At 47.1% G+C, this 19,280-nt stretch overlaps 5 non-coding genes across 5 annotated transcripts; all 5 read left to right on the plus strand.

Annotated features, from left to right (window-relative positions):
* Positions 1–12,836: 12,836 nt before the first annotated feature.
* Positions 12,837–13,027, plus strand: LOC141213934 (U2 spliceosomal RNA). Its single transcript, XR_012283267.1, has one exon. It is a non-coding gene; the product is annotated as a U2 spliceosomal RNA (small nuclear RNA).
* Positions 13,028–14,142: 1,115 nt separating this feature from the next.
* On the plus strand, positions 14,143–14,333 carry LOC141213935 (U2 spliceosomal RNA). The gene has a single exon (XR_012283268.1). It is a non-coding gene; the product is annotated as a U2 spliceosomal RNA (small nuclear RNA).
* Positions 14,334–15,448: 1,115 nt separating this feature from the next.
* LOC141213937 (U2 spliceosomal RNA) lies at positions 15,449–15,639 on the plus strand. The gene has a single exon (XR_012283270.1). It is a non-coding gene; the product is annotated as a U2 spliceosomal RNA (small nuclear RNA).
* Positions 15,640–16,754: 1,115 nt separating this feature from the next.
* Positions 16,755–16,945, plus strand: LOC141213938 (U2 spliceosomal RNA). The gene has a single exon (XR_012283271.1). It is a non-coding gene; the product is annotated as a U2 spliceosomal RNA (small nuclear RNA).
* Positions 16,946–18,060: 1,115 nt separating this feature from the next.
* Positions 18,061–18,251, plus strand: LOC141213939 (U2 spliceosomal RNA). Its single transcript, XR_012283272.1, has one exon. It is a non-coding gene; the product is annotated as a U2 spliceosomal RNA (small nuclear RNA).
* The last annotated feature ends 1,029 nt before the right edge of the window (positions 18,252–19,280 follow it).

Below are 19,280 nucleotides of genomic sequence, written 5' to 3' on the forward strand. Positions count from 1 at the left end.
TTGCAAACTGAATATAATTTTTTTCTGCATCTACCTCTGAAAAAATATTTGGGCTTCTAGCTGTATGTGGGACTTGTTCTATTAGTCCATCTATACTGACCTCCATAAGGTTGCAAACTGAATATAATTTTTTTCTGCATCTACCTCTGAAAAAATATTTGGCCTTCTAGCTGTGTGTGGGACTTGTTCTATTAGTCCATCTATACTGACCTCCATCAGGTTGCAAATTGAATATAATATTTTTCTGCATCTAGCTCTGAAAAAATGTTTGGCCTTCTAGCAGTGTTCTGGGACTTGCTCTATTAGTCCATCTATACTGACCTCCATCAGGTTGCAAACTGAATATATTTTTTTCTGCATCTACCTCTGAAAAAATATTGGGCTTCTAGCTGTGTGTGGGACTTGTTCTATTAATCCATCTATACAGACCTCCATCAGGTTGCAAACTGAATATATTTTTTTCTGCATCTACCTCTGAAAAAATATTGGGCTTCTAGCTGTGTGTGGGACTTGTTCTATTAATCCATCTATACTGACCTCCATCAGGTTGCAAATTGAATATAATATTTTTCTGCATCTAGCTCTGAAAAAATGTTTGGCCTTCTAGCAGTGTGTGGGACTTGTTCTATTAGTCCATCTATACTGACCTCCATCAGGTTGCAAACTGAATATAATTTTTTTCTGCATCTACCTCTGAAAAAATATTTGGGCTTCTAGCTGTGTGTGGGACTTGTTCTATTAGTCCATCTATAGTGACCTCCATAAGGTTGCAAACTGAATATAATTTTTTTCTGCATCTACCTCTGAAAAAATATTTGGCCTTCTAGCTGTGTGTGGGACTTGTTCTATTAGTCCATCTATACTGACCTCCATCAGGTTGCAAATTGAATATAATTTTTTTCTGCATCTAGCTCTGAAAAAATGTTTGGCCTTCTAGCAGTGTGTGGGACTTGTTCTATTAGTCCATCTATACTGACCTCCATCAGGTTGCAAACTGAATATAATTTTTTTCTGCATCTACCTCTGAAAAAATATTTGGCCTTCTAGCTGTGTGTGGGACTTGTTCTATCAGTCCATCTATACTGACCTCCATCAGGTTGCAAATTGAATATAATATTTTTCTGCATCTAGCTCTGAAAAAATGTTTGGCCTTCTAGCAGTATGTGGGACTTGTTCTATTAGTCCATCTATACTGACCTCCATCAGGTTGCAAACTGAATATATTTTTTTCTGCATCTACCTCTGAAAAAATATTGGGCTTCTAGCTGTGTGTGGGACTTGTTCTATTAATCCATCTATACAGACCTCCATCAGGTTGCAAACTGAATATATTTTTTTCTGCATCTACCTCTGAAAAAATATTGGGCTTCTAGCTGTGTGTGGGACTTGTTCTATTAATCCATCTATACAGACCTCCATCAGGTTGCAAACTGAATATAATTTTTTTCTGCATCTACCTCTGAAAAAATATTTGGGCTTCTAGCTGTGTGTGGGATTTGTTCTATTAGTCCATCTATACTGACCTCCATAAGGTTGCAAACTGAATATAATTTTTTTCTGCATCTAGCACTGAAAAAATATTTGGCCTTCTAGCAGTGTGTGGGACTTGTTCTATTAGTCATCTATACTGACCTCCATCAGGTTGCAAATTCAAAATAATTTTTTGTCTGCACCTACCTCTGAAAAAATATTTGGCCTTCTAGCAGTGTGTGGGACTTGTTCTATTAATCCATCTATACTGACCTCCATCAGGTTGCAAACTGAATATAATTTTTTTCTGCATCTAACTCTGAAAAAATATTTGGCCTTCTAGCAGTGTGTGGGTCTCATTGTGTTAGGCCATCTATACCAAGCTCCACCAGCTTTTCAATTAATAATAATTTTTCGCTGCATCTAGCCCTGAAAATAATTTTTCTTCCCAATAGTGGTAGCAATAGAAATATGGGGCGCGCTCCTGGCTTACAAAAATATACGCTTCATAACAAAAAACACCAGCTTAGCGCACTGCATTAATAAGATGGCATCATCGTCTCTCCCAGTGCTAGGCCTACTACCCAGGCTAGCATTCCTGTGCCTAAAACACAATGTATGGGTCCGCGCTAGCCACTATGCTGAGGGGTTTAAAGCTGCTGCTAACGCTTTATAACAATTCAATTGGCAGATTTTCACAGAGCTCTTCCACAAGGCCCACCCATCGGGACAACAGTTGCCCACCTTCCCTATGGGATCTAGTGGCGAATAGTTGATGCCATTAATCAGAGCGTCAGTTGCCCCGTCGACGTGGCAAGCATACGGTAAGGCATGGGAAGAGTGGACACGACTAGTAGCAGGCAGACGGGTTGACCAATGTGAACAAGCCAGATCACAAGTCACCATAGAATTTCTCCACCAGCTAATGATGAGGGGCATATCAGGGGCGTCAGCGCAGCGGTGTCTGACCGGAGTAGCATTTCACTTCCAACTACTGAATTGGGGAGATGTGACAAAGATTCATCATCAGACAATCCATAAAAGGGTGGAAAAGGGGTCAGCCAAGTCAGGAGTGTAGACGTCCCGTCCCGTGTCACTAAAACTGATTTCTCACATCATATCCCTAACACCATTAACATGACACTCACAATTTGAAGCAACACTACTGTCTACTGCATTTGTGATCGCCTTCTTCGGGGCGCTATGCATAAGCGAATTAGTCCCTCAATCCAAAATTAGCACCAGTGGAGGCTTATTACACCAGGACGTAGTCATAGGCAATAATGCAATACGTCTACGCATACACAAATCGAAAATGGTTCCAGCGGGCAGGGGCACTTGGGTACTTCTACAACCCACAAGCGGTACACTGAGTCGGGTAACAATAGTAAAACCATATCTAACCATCAGATCACAAAGTAATTTGTTCCTATCACACATTGATGGGACGCCATTATCAAGATACCAGTTCCAAGCTATATTTAATAAATGCATAACATCGGCAGGGAACCACCCCAAAGATTACGGGACACACTCATTCCGCATAGACGCGGCCACAGAAGCAGCAAGAGCAGGACTGTCAGAAACGGAAGTTCAGAGGATAGAGAGATGGTGATCCACGTGTTTGGCAAGATACATAAGACCGGACTTGTTATCCTAACGTGGTTTGTTTCTTTTACAGGTGACGCTAAGCCAACAGTGTGGGTGATAGGCCACTCGTATATATATTGGGCAGATTAAAGGGCGAAAGTTCGCCCAGGCGGGAGGAAATTAGAGTTTCATAACACATGTTTCAACTGGAGAGGTATTAGAGGCCTGCTATGGCCACAGGTACTAATGGAGGTAATCAAGGTAGGGAGAGAGGCAAGATGTCTGGTCATCTTAGTTATACAGGCCGGGGGAAACAACCTAGGTCATCACAAGAGCGCATAACTAATGGCAATAATGAAACTAGACACTGAGCGCTTCAGAGAATTTTTCACAAAACTAGCTATAGTATGGTCAGAGATTGTGCCGATAGCGGTATGGCAAGGTGCGCGAGACATCACGGCCATCGAACGGACAAGGCGGGTAATAAATATTCGGATGGCAAAATTTAGAAGAGACAGAGGCGGTGTAGTGGTACGACACCGACAACTGGAAGGAGATAAAGCAGGCCTCATACGGCCCGACGGTGTTCACTTAATGGATATTGGACTGGACATATTCCTGTCAGGACTCCAGGACGGAGTGGAACAAGCGTTAAGAGTGATGGGTGGGGGTCAGAGTCCTGCATACGAGTACGCAGGATCCTCCGTGGCCTGGAAATAGAAAGGACATGTTGGAGAGTTACACTTGTTGGCCAAGTTGCCGGAGTGGAGACCCAGGGCATGCTGCAACAAGCTGAATTATTTTAGAAATAAAATGTCTTTCTAATGGAATGAGTATAAAGAGTTAATAAAGCTGTGACCGATCCTCACCCATCCAGTTGTAAGAGTTACATTATTGTATTGTCAAGGAAAGGGGGGCGGTAGGGGGGCTGAGCGTCTGGGTTTGGTTGGGAGTCCCCACAGTCTGCCTAGGCTAGATGCATTTAAAAATTCTTATTAGATACACAGGCGGTGCAGCTTGCTTCGCAGCTGGGCTACTACGCCCAAAGTATTGCCTAGGCTAGATGCAGTTAAAAATTCTACGCTGACTAGCAGACACTGAAGATTTGGAGCAGACTTCTGAGTAAACAGCTCTTCAGACTCAATCATCTCAATCATCTGTGTTACCCCAAGCCATAGTGTATGTAGTTTCTTACAGTTAAAAGGGGGGGGGGAGCGACCCAACCCACCTGGAATTGACGATGCCAACGTCACGTAAGACACAGCAAGGGGACTCCAAAAAGAGTTTCCATTTTTTCCCAAAATTGTGGCACAGACACCACTTAACCCTAGAACGCATACCTGGGGCCTCGCAGTCCCGCCCTGTTAATTGTTTTCTATTTTCTGCAAGATTACTTTAGTTAGAATTTTGAAACTCTAGGTATTCTTCATGTATATAGTTGTTTGTCATTTGAGTTTGACTTATTCAATGTTATTTGCACACGGGCCTAAAAGGCCCCAGGTATATGAAAGTGTAGATTTTTATGGTCATGCGTTCTAGGGTTAAGTGGCATCAATTGCCCCACAGTTGCTTAAAACGGTTGGTGAGGTGATATTACCAAATCCTCAAGCTTTTAGCCTCCCAAGGATAACACAGGATTAGAAAAGTCCTTGCGAATCCATGATTTGTTCATCTTTATGAACGTGAGTCTGTCTACATTCTCAGTGGACAGCCGCGTGCGCTTATCTGTCAGCACACCATCAGCAGCGCTGAACACACGTTCAGAGAGAACACTGGCTGCAGGGCATGACAAGATCTCCAAGGCGTGAGTGGCGAGCTCCGGCCATTTTTCCAGATTGGAATACCAAAATGAGCAAGGGTCCAGTGACACAGTCATGGCTTCGATGTTCACTTGGAGATACTCCTGCACCATCCTCTCTAGGCATTGACTATGTGTCAGACTTCTTGTCTCCTGTGGCCTTGCAAAGGATGGTCTAAAAAAGTGGTGAAACGATTTCACAAAATTGCTGTTACCAGCAGATACTGTGTTACTGTTACGGTTTGAGTGATGAAGACTCGACAGTCCCATGGTTGGCAAGTTAGAACTGTGAGATTCACTTCGTGCATCACTGGTGTTTTGTGGAAAAGCACATGTAAGATTCTGCAACAGCGTCTGCAGATACTCCTGCATGCGTCAATCCCTTTTTATGGCAGGAATTATTTCGGCAAATTTACTTTTGTACCGGGGATCTAAGAGTGTGGCAACCCAGTAGTCGAGATTACTTCGAATTCTGCAATCTGAGGGTCATGTTGCAGGTAGTGCAGCAAGAAGGCACTCATGTGTCTTGCGCATCCAGGAGGACCAAGTCCTTGTTGTGTTGGTAGCGAGGTAAGAATCATGCTTCTTTCCTCAGCCCTCTCCCCCCAACCTCGCACAACAGAAATGTGATCAAGGTCTCCCTCATCTGAGTCTTCCATGCCCATCGCCAGTTCATCCTCCACTTCTTCCTCGGCTCCTGCACCTTCCTCAACAGTTTGGCTGCTACCATGCGCCCTGTTTAATCCCTCTCCCCCACCCTCCCATGCCTGCCTCCTTGGTGCTGCCAACCGTCTGGACCTTGGAGATGTTATCCCTTCCGCATACGACTCCTCCTCTACTTCCTCCACCTCCTCTTGTCCGACCACCTGACTCTGAATTCTGTTTAATGTGTGCTCCAGCATGTAAATCACCGGAATAGTTATGCTGATAATGGCATCGTCGTCAGCACTAAACATCTTCGTCGCCATTTCAAAACTGTGCAGAAAGGTGTGTGGCGCCCCTGAGGGTGCAGTCACCACAGAGTTACTGCATCTCACCCAGAGGTGTGGTATCTCACCCTCAGGTAAGGAAGGCGTATGGCTCGGGACCCTAACACCTGCATCCAACACATACCCGCAGTGGGGTTAGGGCGAGATTGCTCCTAAGGGAGAGCACAGTCCCAGGTCCCTAGCTGGTGGGAGGATCCTATGTAGTGGGTGCTTAGGGGAGCAGCTTAGGGGAGCACATGACAGGGAGAGTATAAATAGGAAGCCATCTTAGAAAGAGCAAGCCAGTCAGAGGAGGAAAAGTGACAGGAGCAGAGGCTCGGCATGAGCTCTGCTCCGGAGGCGGGCCTAGCCTGGGAGGCCCAGGACTGAAGGAGAGAAGAGAGGAGTGGGAGCAGGAAGGCTCCAGGAACCGAAGGGACCCTAGGGCTACGGGCCGTGCAGAAGGCCACCTGTACTCCCGCTGCTACCAGGAGGTAGAGGGGTCAGGCCAGATAAGGGGAACCGGTCCCTCAACTAGAGGAGAAACAGCAAGGCTCAACTAGAAACCGGAGGCTGCAGCATTTCATGTACTGCAGGCAAAAGTCCACACCAGTCTCACTAAGAAGGTAGCCACATAGGACCCAGGGGACAGAACACAAGTCGCCCGCCAAGGCCCGAGGATACCGGATAGAAGTGTCACTGGGTGTGAGGTGCAGGGAGAAGGCCAGAGAAAGGACACACAGAAGGGGGTCCTGCTAAGTACTCCGGAGCTATCTGGGGGTGGACTGAGCCCCTCACTGAGTACGCACAGCACGACGGGTGAGATAGCTCTGGTACCTGTAATCTGGACTGCAACAACTGTGAGTAAAGATCTTGGGACTGCATCACACGGACTCTGTGTTCATTACTGACTCCCTGCACTACAACCACCATCATCCACCCACACTGCCCTGAAGCTACACTCTTCCTGTGGTGAGTAATAATACCATTGCAGCAAAACCACCAGCTTCAGAGTACTGTTCCGCAGCGGCGGCCCCTTTGGCCGCACTCCACAGGTGGCGTAGTCGGACATTATAAAATCCATATATACAAATTACCGTTGGATTGACCGCCCTGGGTCACGGACCGGGTCACCGCCACAGTGACTACAACCCCCAGCGTCTACCGGCCCGGCTCCGGGTACCCCACGGCCCAGGGGGCGCGTCAACTTCATAGGTCCCTGATCTGAGACCACTCCTGCTGTGTGATTTGCCCCACCTCTGGATCTCATTGGCCCAGGCTATATGTCAGAAACTATTGCACCAGGGCTTGTCGGTGCTGCCACAGTCGCTGCAACATGTGCAGAGTTGAATTCCACCGTGTCGGCACATCGCATTTCAGCCGGTGAACTGGCAGGCCCAACGACTTCTGTAGAGATGTAAGTCGTTGAGCTGTGGGATGCGAACGGCGGAAGTGAGCACACAGCGACCGTGCCCTCTGCAGAAGGCCATCTAGTCCGGGATAGTGGGCTAAAAATTTATGGACAACCAGGTTCAACACGTGAGCCATACAAGGCACGTGTGTAACATTGCCCCGGCGAAGGGCCGCACCCAGGTTTGCAGCATTGTCGCACACGGCCTTCCCTGGTTGCAGGTCCAGTGGAGACAACCATTCATGAAACTGGGTCTCCAGAGCTGACCACAAGTCCTCAGCTGTGTGACTCACATTTCCCAGACATTTCAAAGTAAACACTGATGCCGTTGAGCCCTGCTGCCAGCATAGTAAGGAGGTGCGCAGTTAGAAAGCAGGTGGCATTACCAGACAGGCTTTGGGTGCAGGTGGAGGACCGAGAGGAGGTTGAGGAGGCAGAAGCAGTGGAGGAACTTCTAGATAAAGAGGATTGACGTACAACTCGCGGGGACGGCAAGACTTGGACAGCAGCCCCTTGTCCTGCTGTCACCATAGTTACCCAGTGCCCTGTCAGCGACATGTAACGCCCCTGTCCATGCCTACTCGTCCAAGTGTCTGTGGTGAAATGCACCCTGTCACACACAGAGTTTCTCAAAGAAGCGGTGATGTTGTGTGCGACATGCTGGTGGAGCGCAGGCACACCTTTCTTTGAGAAGTAGTGCCGACTGGGCATCTGGTACTGGGGCACTGCGACGGACATAAGGTCTCAAAAATCCACTGTGTCCTCCAGGCGGAAAGGCAGCATTTCTGTAGCCAACAGCTTGCAGATGGTGAAATTCAACCTCTTAGCTTTCTCATGGCTAGGAGGAAATGGTCTTTTACTTGTCCACATCTGAGGGACCGAGGGCTGGCTGTTGTGCTTTGACGGGGTTGAGTAGGGTGTCCCTGGCAAACTGCCGGTCTGTGAGGAAGATGCAGGCGGACATGTTAGGCTGCCTTGATCCAAAGGTGGTGCTCTCGATGTCAGAGAGCTCTCAACACCAGCAGGTGTTTCCACTTCCCAATGAACTGACGACCTGCCAATCACACTGGCTGTTGCAGGTAAAGAGGTGGCAGGTCTGCGTCCAAAAACATGTGTGACTGCTGTCCCCCCAGTCACAGAGGATGAAGAGGCCGCGGATGCACAAGACGGGGCAGACGGTGGTTGGCCCAGCCTGCTAGGCCGCATTGTAGCACAGTGAGCTTCCCACTGCAACTTATGCTTCATATCCATGTGACGGTACATGCATGAAGTACTCAAACTATGGATTTTTTGGCCTCTACTTAGCTTTTGGTGACAAATATTACAGATAACACGAGTTGGGTCATCCTTATCGATCTGAATAAATGCCCAGGCTATGCAAGGCTTAGAGCCCATGCGACCTGAAGAGCCACTACGACTTGTGGTCAGAGGCGGAGTTGTGGTTGAGGATGCAGTTGTTGACGTGCTTCCAGTACTCCGTCTCTGTCCAGGAAGGCGCAACCTAACCTCGTCGTCAATAGCATCTGTGACGCCCCGCTGCGCTTGGTATCACAGATCCTAGAAGAGTGTATTGATGGAATCCTCCACAAGAGGCCCCCATAAACATTCACACATCTCCACCTTCCACCTCAGACCAGCAGAGGGAGCCCGTTAGGGATATAAATAGGGAAGGTGGAGCTAGGCAGTTCAGTTCCTCTGAAGAGTTCCTGCAGTAGAGAAGCCTAAGAGAGGTCAGTCTGCAGTGGAGCTCAGTCTAGTCTAGAGAACTCAGTTAATAGTTCAGCAGTGGAGCACGAGGCTCCTGCTAGCTAGATTCAGGGAGCCCAGATAGAGCTTAAGGTGTGCCGGCGTCATAAGATCGGTGAAGCGCGGCAAGCTGCCGTTAGTGTGTATAGCCTATTGAGGGCCCGAGTAGGCCGAAGGCGAGTGGCGAGTTAGTACATAAGGGGCAGAGGAGCTTAACCAGCTCACCCCGAAGCATTTACCGGACACCGGATCCGAGCTTACCGGGATCTCTATGACCCAGTAAGGCATAACCGGAATCCCTGGAGAACTACAAGTCCCAGGATCGCTAAGGTGCTGATACGTAACAGAGCCAGGAGACGCTTAGGCCCCGCATACTGGGAGCGTGAACTTCAAGAGAAGGCCCTACCACAAGGTCAGCCAGCGCAGGACAGAGACAAAGTTAGGCCTAGCTCCAGGCAGGTCAGAAACTTACTGCGCAGAGGCAAGAAACAGGAGGCCCTACACCCGCTCATTGGGGAGGATCCTGATATGCACCCTTCACCCTACAGTGCTCCAGGATGTGCCTGAATTTCCTCCAGTAAAAGGTACTGAAGTGACTACCGTGTCCGTTTCCGTTCTTGCTCTGACCCAGCTGGGTCTCGCCTGTCCTGCATTCCCCCTGCATACGCTGCCCTGAGACCTAGCTCCACCTGTGGGGAGCTATACCATCGAGCTGCCTTATCACGGGCCTCAGTGGACTGCTGCAGCGCTGGTGCTTCTCACCAGATACCACAGGTGGTGTCACAAACTCTTATAAAATTAACAATTATCCACCCTTTTAAAGAGTGACCCCAGGGTACGGGCCAGGGAGCCGACCACCGCGACATCCCAAAGGCCAGGCAAAGGCAAGGGTGACCTCATCGACTGGCTGACTGTGGGTTGACAGTAAGTGGGATCTCCAACCTTGTCATCATCACCCTGTGTGTTATCACACCCGTCGTCCTCAAAGCCAACCTCTTCCTGCCCTGACCGAAAAATCAAGTTGTCGCTCCAATCAGGTATTTGAGTCTCATCATCGTCTTCATCATTGTCTCCACCAACAGGAGTTACAGTTTGGGAACGAGGGTCTACATTATGCTCAGAACCTTCTTCATCTGGTCCTGGATCCGACTTATAAAGATTCTGGGCATCAGTGCAGATCATTTCCTCGTCTGGATTAACAGAAGCTCTGGAGCAGACCTCCGTTTCCCAGGCTATAGTATGAGTAAACAGCTGTGCAGACTCAACCATCTGTGTTACCCCATACTCAGACGGGCAGCTGGAGACTTGGGAGCTGTGAGGAAGCAAGTGCGATTGGGGTGACACCTCTGAGGACTGGAGTATTTGTGATGTTGAAGTTGAGGTGGAGGAGAGCCCACTTGAAGGAGCACTTGATATCCGCTGAAGCACCTGCTGTTTTTGTGCCTCATCTGGAATTTGTAGCGATGGGCGTGTCCGTAACAAAGGGATCGTATCACATTGTCCACGAAAAGAAGTCGACATGTTAGTTTGGCTGGAAGATGGTCTTTCCTCTGCAGATGTTACTCCCCCCCCACCGCGGGGGGCTCGACCCACCAGCGGACAGGCACCAGTATTAGGAGAGGGGGGCTGGCCGTCAGGGTCCACCGCGGCTCTGGCACAAACCCGTCGACACGGAGGTGGCACGGGCAGGAACGGACTGGCCGTGTCGGCTTCTCACTTTTTGGATTTTAGAAGGGCATGACATGCCTATATCTGTGTCTCCCCCTCCTTTTACTCCTCCACCTCTTTTATTTTCGCATGACTATATGTACTTGTCATTTTTCCATGTGTTAGTTATGTCTTCTGAGCAGTTTGTCAGCTTTTGGACACCTTTGAAGGTGTTTTCTATGTGTTTCTATGTGTTTTTGTTTGCCTGCCATTGGTTTTAACGGTGTTCGAAGGTGTTCGACGAACAGTTCGACGAACAGTTTGGCGAACACACGGGTGTTCGACGAACCGAACCGAACTCGAACACTACGGGGGTGGCTCAACACTAGTCTTCACTTGTTATGGCAGTTTCTCAAGAAACAGCATCAACGTCCACGTCCACGTCCCACCGCAGCGTTCAATTGTCCATATCCCAGACCTTTGAACGAAAGCGGAAATTCGCAGCTAATGCCCCACAGGCCACAGTCCTAAATTCGCACATTTCACGACTGCTTGCATTGGAAATGCTGCCTTTTAGGCTGGTGGAGACGGAATCCTTCCGCAATCTTATGGCGGTGGCCGTCCCTCGGTACTCGGTCCCCTGCCGACACTATTTTGCCCGGTGTGCCATCCCCGCACTACACAAGCACGTGTCCCAAAGCATCTGCCGTGCCCTCAACAATGCAGTTACTGGGAGAGTCCACCTGACAACGGACACGTGGACAAGTGCTTGTGGCCAGGGACGGTACATCTCTCTGACGGCACACTGGGTAAACATAGTGGAAGCCGGGACCTAGTCGGACCTTGGGACGGAACACATCCTCCCCACACCGAGGATTGCGGGCCCTATGTCAGTCAGAGTTGCCCCCACAGTGTACAGCTCCTGCGCATCCTCCTCCTCCTCCTCCTCCTCCTCATGTTCAGCCTCCATCTCAGATATCACCACTAGTGTTGAGCCACCCCCGTAGTGTTCGGGTTCGGTTCGGTTCATCGAACACCGGGATGTTCGAGGAACTGTTCGTCGAACTGTTCGTCGAACACCTTAGAACACCGTCGAACACCGTTAAAACCAATGGCAGGCAAACAAAAACACATAGAACACATAGAAAACACCTGCAAAGGTGTCCAAAAGCTGACAAACTGCTCAGAAGACACTCTCTTTAAAAAAGCCGGCCGGCAAATTCAGCAGCGACATACACCGGTACCCGACAATTTAGACAAGAAGGAATAGAGCATCACACATAGATTAGATAGATAGAAACATGTCAGTCACACATATAAGAAGCACAGTGACAGTGTTGGTTACTGCACTTGTCATTTAGTGTAAAGGATTTATTAAAAAAAATATTAGTGTTTTCATGCACCGTCTCTTTAAAAAAGCCGGCCGGCAATTCAGCATCTGTACCCGACAATTTAGAACAGAAAGAATAGAGCTTCACACATAGATTAGATAGATAGAAACATGTCAGTCACATATATAATAAGTACAGTGATAGTGTTGCTTACTGTACTTGTCATTTAGTGTAAAGGATTTATTTAAAAAAATAATAGTGTTTTCATGCACTGTCTCTTTAAAAAAGCCGGCCGGCAATTCAGCAGCGGTACCCGACAATTTAGAACAGAAAGATAGAGCATCACACATAGATTAGATAGATAGAAACATGTCAGTCACATATATATGAAGTACAGTGATAGTGTTGGTTACTGTACTTGTCATTTAGTATTAAAATAAAGGATTTATTATTAAAAAAATTGGCGTGGGGTTCCCCTTAATTTTAGGCTCTAGCGGAGGTTAAGCAGACGGCTGGGGCAGATGTTTGAAGCCTGGGAAGGGGGTAATACCCACGGAGCTTCCCAGGCTACTAATATCAGCCCCCAGCTGAATACATAGCCTTTACTAGCTATTAAAATGGGGGACCCCCCAAAAAAAATGACGTGGGGTCCCCCCTAATTTAATAGCTAGCAAAGGCTAGGCAGACAGCTGGGGGCTGATATTAATAGCCCAGGAAGGGAGCCATGAATATTGGCCCCCTCCCAGGCTAGAAACACCAGCCGTCAGCCGCCCCAGAAATGGCGCATTCATAGGATGCGCCAATTCTGGCACTTAGCCACAAATGGACTTTTCAGGATCCTTGGGTGGCTCCGTAGTTTGAAACCAATTCTGGTTATCGCTTCTCGGCCTTTTGGCTAAGATCAAGTGTAGTATCTGTTCTTATCAGTTTAATATCTGATACGTCCCCTATCTGGGGACCATATATTAAATGGATTTTTAGAACAGGGAGATGGAAAAAGAGCTTGCTCTGTCCACTCCACGCATTGACCTGGTATTGCAGTATCTCCAGGACCGGTGCACCCCTTCTTTAATGCAGTTTCTAAAATCAGAAAGAATTGAATTCAATGTTTTTTGTTCATTTTGCTTGTTTGTCGGATTTTGGGATGGACTCTTTGGCTTTGCTTTTCTTCTCCTCATTGGATTTTTCATGTTCAAAGTTGCAGAAGCCAGATTACAAGCTCATTTTGGTTCAACTTCAGCAACTGTGCATTGCATTGCCATGTAATGTGATGCAATGCTATCTTTCTAGCTCTCCCTTTTTACTTCCTTTTGGATAAACAGACATATTAGGCAAGCATTTTGGAGCTTTCACCTAAATAACTACAGGTGGTGAGATAAGCTGCACAATATAATTGACCTTTCAGTATATTGTTGCACACACACCATCTATTTAGCAAATGCCCTTGTTATCAACAGCAGCCTTTTAAACTCACCTGAGCTAACAGGTATGTGCGCTGGTTACTCTGCTGCGCTTAAAATTTCTTTTTTGGTTTGCTACAATGCCTTTTCTGAAACGTTGTCTCCCTCTGCTGGAACACTGACTTCTTTCATTTAATGCCTGCAGACTATAAAAGAGAACCCAACCCAAAAAGTTTGGTTGATTAGTCTGTGGCATTCTGTTAAACTGTTGCTTATGGCGGTCTCTGTGAGCTTCTCAGCGACATTCAGCCAGCCAGGTATCCTGCCTGCAGTAGATGGAATGTGGCAATGGAACGCTGGCTGCGCGTGTCATAATAGGCTCTGAGCCTTTATATACCTGTGCACAGCAGCAGCCACCTTCAGTCTGCTGCTGGACAGCCAGCAGCAGCAGCAGCAGGAGAGGTATGTAATCAGGAGCCCTCCTGCTAAGGGTAGACAGCTGCTCATTCCACCCCACCCCCCACCTTAATTGGTTCTCCTCCCTTCCAACGGTGTTGAGGCGGGTGGGAACAGCAGGGGGTGAAGGTGCTGTGTTTAAAGAGGTGGAGTTATGCAGATCTAAAACGCGTGGATTGCAGCAGCAGCAAGCCGAAAAGTGCAGGCATGTAAGGGATCTAGAGGTTGACAACATGTCTTCTTAACGGGAGTCCAGGAGCTCATCTCCACAAATGGACTTTTCAGGATCCTTGGGTGGCTCCGTAGTTTGAAACCAATTCTGGTTATCGCTTCTCGGCCTTTTGGCTAAGATCAAGTGTAGTATCTGTTCTTATCAGTTTAATATCTGATACGTCCCCTATCTGGGGACCATATATTAAATGGATTTTTAGAACAGGGAGATGGAAAAAGAGCTTGCTCTGTCCACTCCACGCATTGACCTGGTATTGCAGTATCTCCAGGACCGGTGCACCCCTTCTTTAATGCAGTTTCTAAAATCAGAAAGAATTGAATTCAATGTTTTTTGTTCATTTTGCTTGTTTGTCGGATTTTGGGATGGACTCTTTGGCTTTGCTTTTCTTCTCCTCATTGGATTTTTCATGTTCAAAGTTGCAGAAGCCAGATTACAAGCTCATTTTGGTTCAACTTCAGCAACTGTGCATTGCATTGCCATGTAATGTGATGCAATGCTATCTTTCTAGCTCTCCCTTTTTACTTCCTTTTGGATAAACAGACATATTAGGCAAGCATTTTGGAGCTTTCACCTAAATAACTACAGGTGGTGAGATAAGCTGCACAATATAATTGACCTTTCAGTATATTGTTGCACACACACCATCTATTTAGCAAATGCCCTTGTTATCAACAGCAGCCTTTTAAACTCACCTGAGCTAACAGGTATGTGCGCTGGTTACTCTGCTGCGCTTAAAATTTCTTTTTTGGTTTGCTACAATGCCTTTTCTGAAACGTTGTCTCCCTCTGCTGGAACACTGACTTCTTTCATTTAATGCCTGCAGACTATAAAAGAGAACCCAACCCAAAAAGTTTGGTTGATTAGTCTGTGGCATTCTGTTAAACTGTTGCTTATGGCGGTCTCTGTGAGCTTCTCAGCGACATTCAGCCAGCCAGGTATCCTGCCTGCAGTAGATGGAATGTGGCAATGGAACGCTGGCTGCGCGTGTCATAATAGGCTCTGAGCCTTTATATACCTGTGCACAGCAGCAGCCACCTTCAGTCTGCTGCTGGACAGCCAGCAGCAGCAGCAGCAGGAGAGGTATGTAATCAGGAGCCCTCCTGCTAAGGGTAGACAGCTGCTCGTTCCACCCCACCCCCCGCCTTAATTGGTTCTCCTCCCTTCCAACGGTGTTGAGGCGGGTGGGAACAGCAGGGGGTGAAGGTGCTGTGTTTAAAGAGGTGGAGTTATGCAGATCTAAAACGCGTGGATTGCAGCAGCAGCAAGCCGAAAAGTGCAGGCATGTAAGGGATCTAGAGGTTGACAACATGTCTTCTTAACGGGAGTCCAGGAGCTCATCTCCACAAATGGACTTTTCAGGATCCTTGGGTGGCTCCGTAGTTTGAAACCAATTCTGGTTATCGCTTCTCGGCCTTTTGGCTAAGATCAAGTGTAGTATCTGTTCTTATCAGTTTAATATCTGATACGTCCCCTATCTGGGGACCATATATTAAATGGATTTTTAGAACAGGGAGATGGAAAAAGAGCTTGCTCTGTCCACTCCACGCATTGACCTGGTATTGCAGTATCTCCAGGACCGGTGCACCCCTTCTTTAATGCAGTGTCTAAAATCAGAAAGAATTGAATTCAATGTTTTTTGTTCATTTTGCTTGTTTGTCGGATTTTGGGATGGACTCTTTGGCTTTGCTTTTCTTCTCCTCATTGGATTTTTCATGTTCAAAGTTGCAGAAGCCAGATTACAAGCTCATTTTGGTTCAACTTCAGCAACTGTGCATTGCATTGCCATGTAATGTGATGCAATGCTATCTTTCTAGCTCTCCCTTTTTACTTCCTTTTGGATAAACAGACATATTAGGCAAGCATTTTGGAGCTTTCACCTAAATAACTACAGGTGGTGAGATAAGCTGCACAATATAATTGACCTTTCAGTATATTGTTGCACACACACCATCTATTTAGCAAATGCCCTTGTTATCAACAGCAGCCTTTTAAACTCACCTGAGCTAACAGGTATGTGCGCTGGTTACTCTGCTGCGCTTAAAATTTCTTTTTTGGTTTGCTACAATGCCTTTTCTGAAACGTTGTCTCCCTCTGCTGGAACACTGACTTCTTTCATTTAATGCCTGCAGACTATAAAAGAGAACCCAACCCAAAAAGTTTGGTTGATTAGTCTGTGGCATTCTGTTAAACTGTTGCTTATGGCGGTCTCTGTGAGCTTCTCAGCGACATTCAGCCAGCCAGGTATCCTGCCTGCAGTAGATGGAATGTGGCAATGGAACGCTGGCTGCGCGTGTCATAATAGGCTCTGAGCCTTTATATACCTGTGCACAGCAGCAGCCACCTTCAGTCTGCTGCTGGACAGCCAGCAGCAGCAGCAGCAGGAGAGGTATGTAATCAGGAGCCCTCCTGCTAAGGGTAGACAGCTGCTCGTTCCACCCCACCCCCCGCCTTAATTGGTTCTCCTCCCTTCCAACGGTGTTGAGGCGGGTGGGAACAGCAGGGGGTGAAGGTGCTGTGTTTAAAGAGGTGGAGTTATGCAGATCTAAAACGCGTGGATTGCAGCAGCAGCAAGCCGAAAAGTGCAGGCATGTAAGGGATCTAGAGGTTGACAACATGTCTTCTTAACGGGAGTCCAGGAGCTCATCTCCACAAATGGACTTTTCAGGATCCTTGGGTGGCTCCGTAGTTTGAAACCAATTCTGGTTATCGCTTCTCGGCCTTTTGGCTAAGATCAAGTGTAGTATCTGTTCTTATCAGTTTAATATCTGATACGTCCCCTATCTGGGGACCATATATTAAATGGATTTTTAGAACAGGGAGATGGAAAAAGAGCTTGCTCTGTCCACTCCACGCATTGACCTGGTATTGCAGTATCTCCAGGACCGGTGCACCCCTTCTTTAATGCAGTTTCTAAAATCAGAAAGAATTGAATTCAATGTTTTTTGTTCATTTTGCTTGTTTGTCGGATTTTGGGATGGACTCTTTGGCTTTGCTTTTCTTCTCCTCATTGGATTTTTCATGTTCAAAGTTGCAGAAGCCAGATTACAAGCTCATTTTGGTTCAACTTCAGCAACTGTGCATTGCATTGCCATGTAATGTGATGCAATGCTATCTTTCTAGCTCTCCCTTTTTACTTCCTTTTGGATAAACAGACATATTAGGCAAGCATTTTGGAGCTTTCACCTAAATAACTACAGGTGGTGAGATAAGCTGCACAATATAATTGACCTTTCAGTATATTGTTGCACACACACCATCTATTTAGCAAATGCCCTTGTTATCAACAGCAGCCTTTTAAACTCACCTGAGCTAACAGGTATGTGCGCTGGTTACTCTGCTGCGCTTAAAATTTCTTTTTTGGTTTGCTACAATGCCTTTTCTGAAACGTTGTCTCCCTCTGCTGGAACACTGACTTCTTTCATTTAATGCCTGCAGACTATAAAAGAGAACCCAACCCAAAAAGTTTGGTTGATTAGTCTGTGGCATTCTGTTAAACTGTTGCTTATGGCGGTCTCTGTGAGCTTCTCAGCGACATTCAGCCAGCCAGGTATCCTGCCTGCAGTAGATGGAATGTGGCAATGGAACGCTGGCTGCGCGTGTCATAATAGGCTCTGAGCCTTTATATACCTGTGCACAGCAGCAGCCACCTTCAGTCTGCTGCTGGACAGCCAGCAGCAGCAGCAGCAGGAGAGGTATGTAATCAGGAGCCCTCCTGCTAAGGGTAGACAGCTGCTCGTTCCACCCCACCCCCCGCCTTAATTGGTTCTCCTCCCTTCCAACGGTGTTGAGGCGGGTGGGAACAGCAGGGGGTGAAGGTGCTGTGTTTAAAGAGGTGGAGTTATGCAGATCTAAAACGCGTGGATTGCAGCAGCAGCAAGCCGAAAAGTGCAGGCATGTAAGGGATCTAGAGGTTGACAACATGTCTTCTTAACGGGAGTCCAGGAGCTCATCTCCACAAATGGACTTTTCAGGATCCTTGGGTGGCTCCGTAGTTTGAAACCAATTCTGGTTATCGCTTCTCGGCCTTTTGGCTAAGATCAAGTGTAGTATCTGTTCTTATCAGTTTAATATCTGATACGTCCCCTATCTGGGGACCATATATTAAATGGATTTTTAGAACAGGGAGATGGAAAAAGAGCTTGCTCTGTCCACTCCACGCATTGACCTGGTATTGCAGTATCTCCAGGACCGGTGCACCCCTTCTTTAATGCAGTGTCTAAAATCAGAAAGAATTGAATTCAATGTTTTTTGTTCATTTTGCTTGTTTGTCGGATTTTGGGATGGACTCTTTGGCTTTGCTTTTCTTCTCCTCATTGGATTTTTCATGTTCAAAGTTGCAGAAGCCAGATTACAAGCTCATTTTGGTTCAACTTCAGCAACTGTGCATTGCATTGCCATGTAATGTGATGCAATGCTATCTTTCTAGCTCTCCCTTTTTACTTCCTTTTGGATAAACAGACATATTAGGCAAGCATTTTGGAGCTTTCACCTAAATAACTACAGGTGGTGAGATAAGCTGCACAATATAATTGACCTTTCAGTATATTGTTGCACACACACCATCTATTTAGCAAATGCCCTTGTTATCAACAGCAGCCTTTTAAACTCACCTGAGCTAACAGGTATGTGCGCTGGTTACTCTGCTGCGCTTAAAATTTCTTTTTTGGTTTGCTACAATGCCTTTTCTGAAACGTTGTCTCCCTCTGCTGGAACACTGACTTCTTTCATTTAATGCCTGCAGACTATAAAAGAGAACCCAACCCAAAAAGTTTGGTTGATTAGTCTGTGGCATTCTGTTAAACTGTTGCTTATGGCGGTCTCTGTGAGCTTCTCAGCGACATTCAGCCAGCCAGGTATCCTGCCTGCAGTAGATGGAATGTGGCAATGGAACGCTGGCTGCGCGTGTCATAATAGGCTCTGAGCCTTTATATACCTGTGCACAGCAGCAGCCACCTTCAGTCTGCTGCTGGACAGCCAGCAGCAGCAGCAGCAGGAGAGGTATGTAATCAGGAGCCCTCCTGCTAAGGGTAGACAGCTGCTCGTTCCACCCCACCCCCCGCCTTAATTGGTTCTCCTCCCTTCCAACGGTGTTGAGGCGGGTGGGAACAGCAGGGGGTGAAGGTGCTGTGTTTAAAGAGGTGGAGTTATGCAGATCTAAAACGCGTGGATTGCAGCAGCAGCAAGCCGAAAAGTGCAGGCATGTAAGGGATCTAGAGGTTGACAACATGTCT

The sequence above is a fragment of the Phyllobates terribilis genome, unplaced genomic scaffold, assembly GCF_046119375.1.
Source record: "Phyllobates terribilis strain yellow unplaced genomic scaffold, ASM4611937v1 Scaffold_213__1_contigs__length_3403324, whole genome shotgun sequence".
Lineage (NCBI taxonomy): Eukaryota > Metazoa > Chordata > Amphibia > Anura > Dendrobatidae > Phyllobates > Phyllobates terribilis.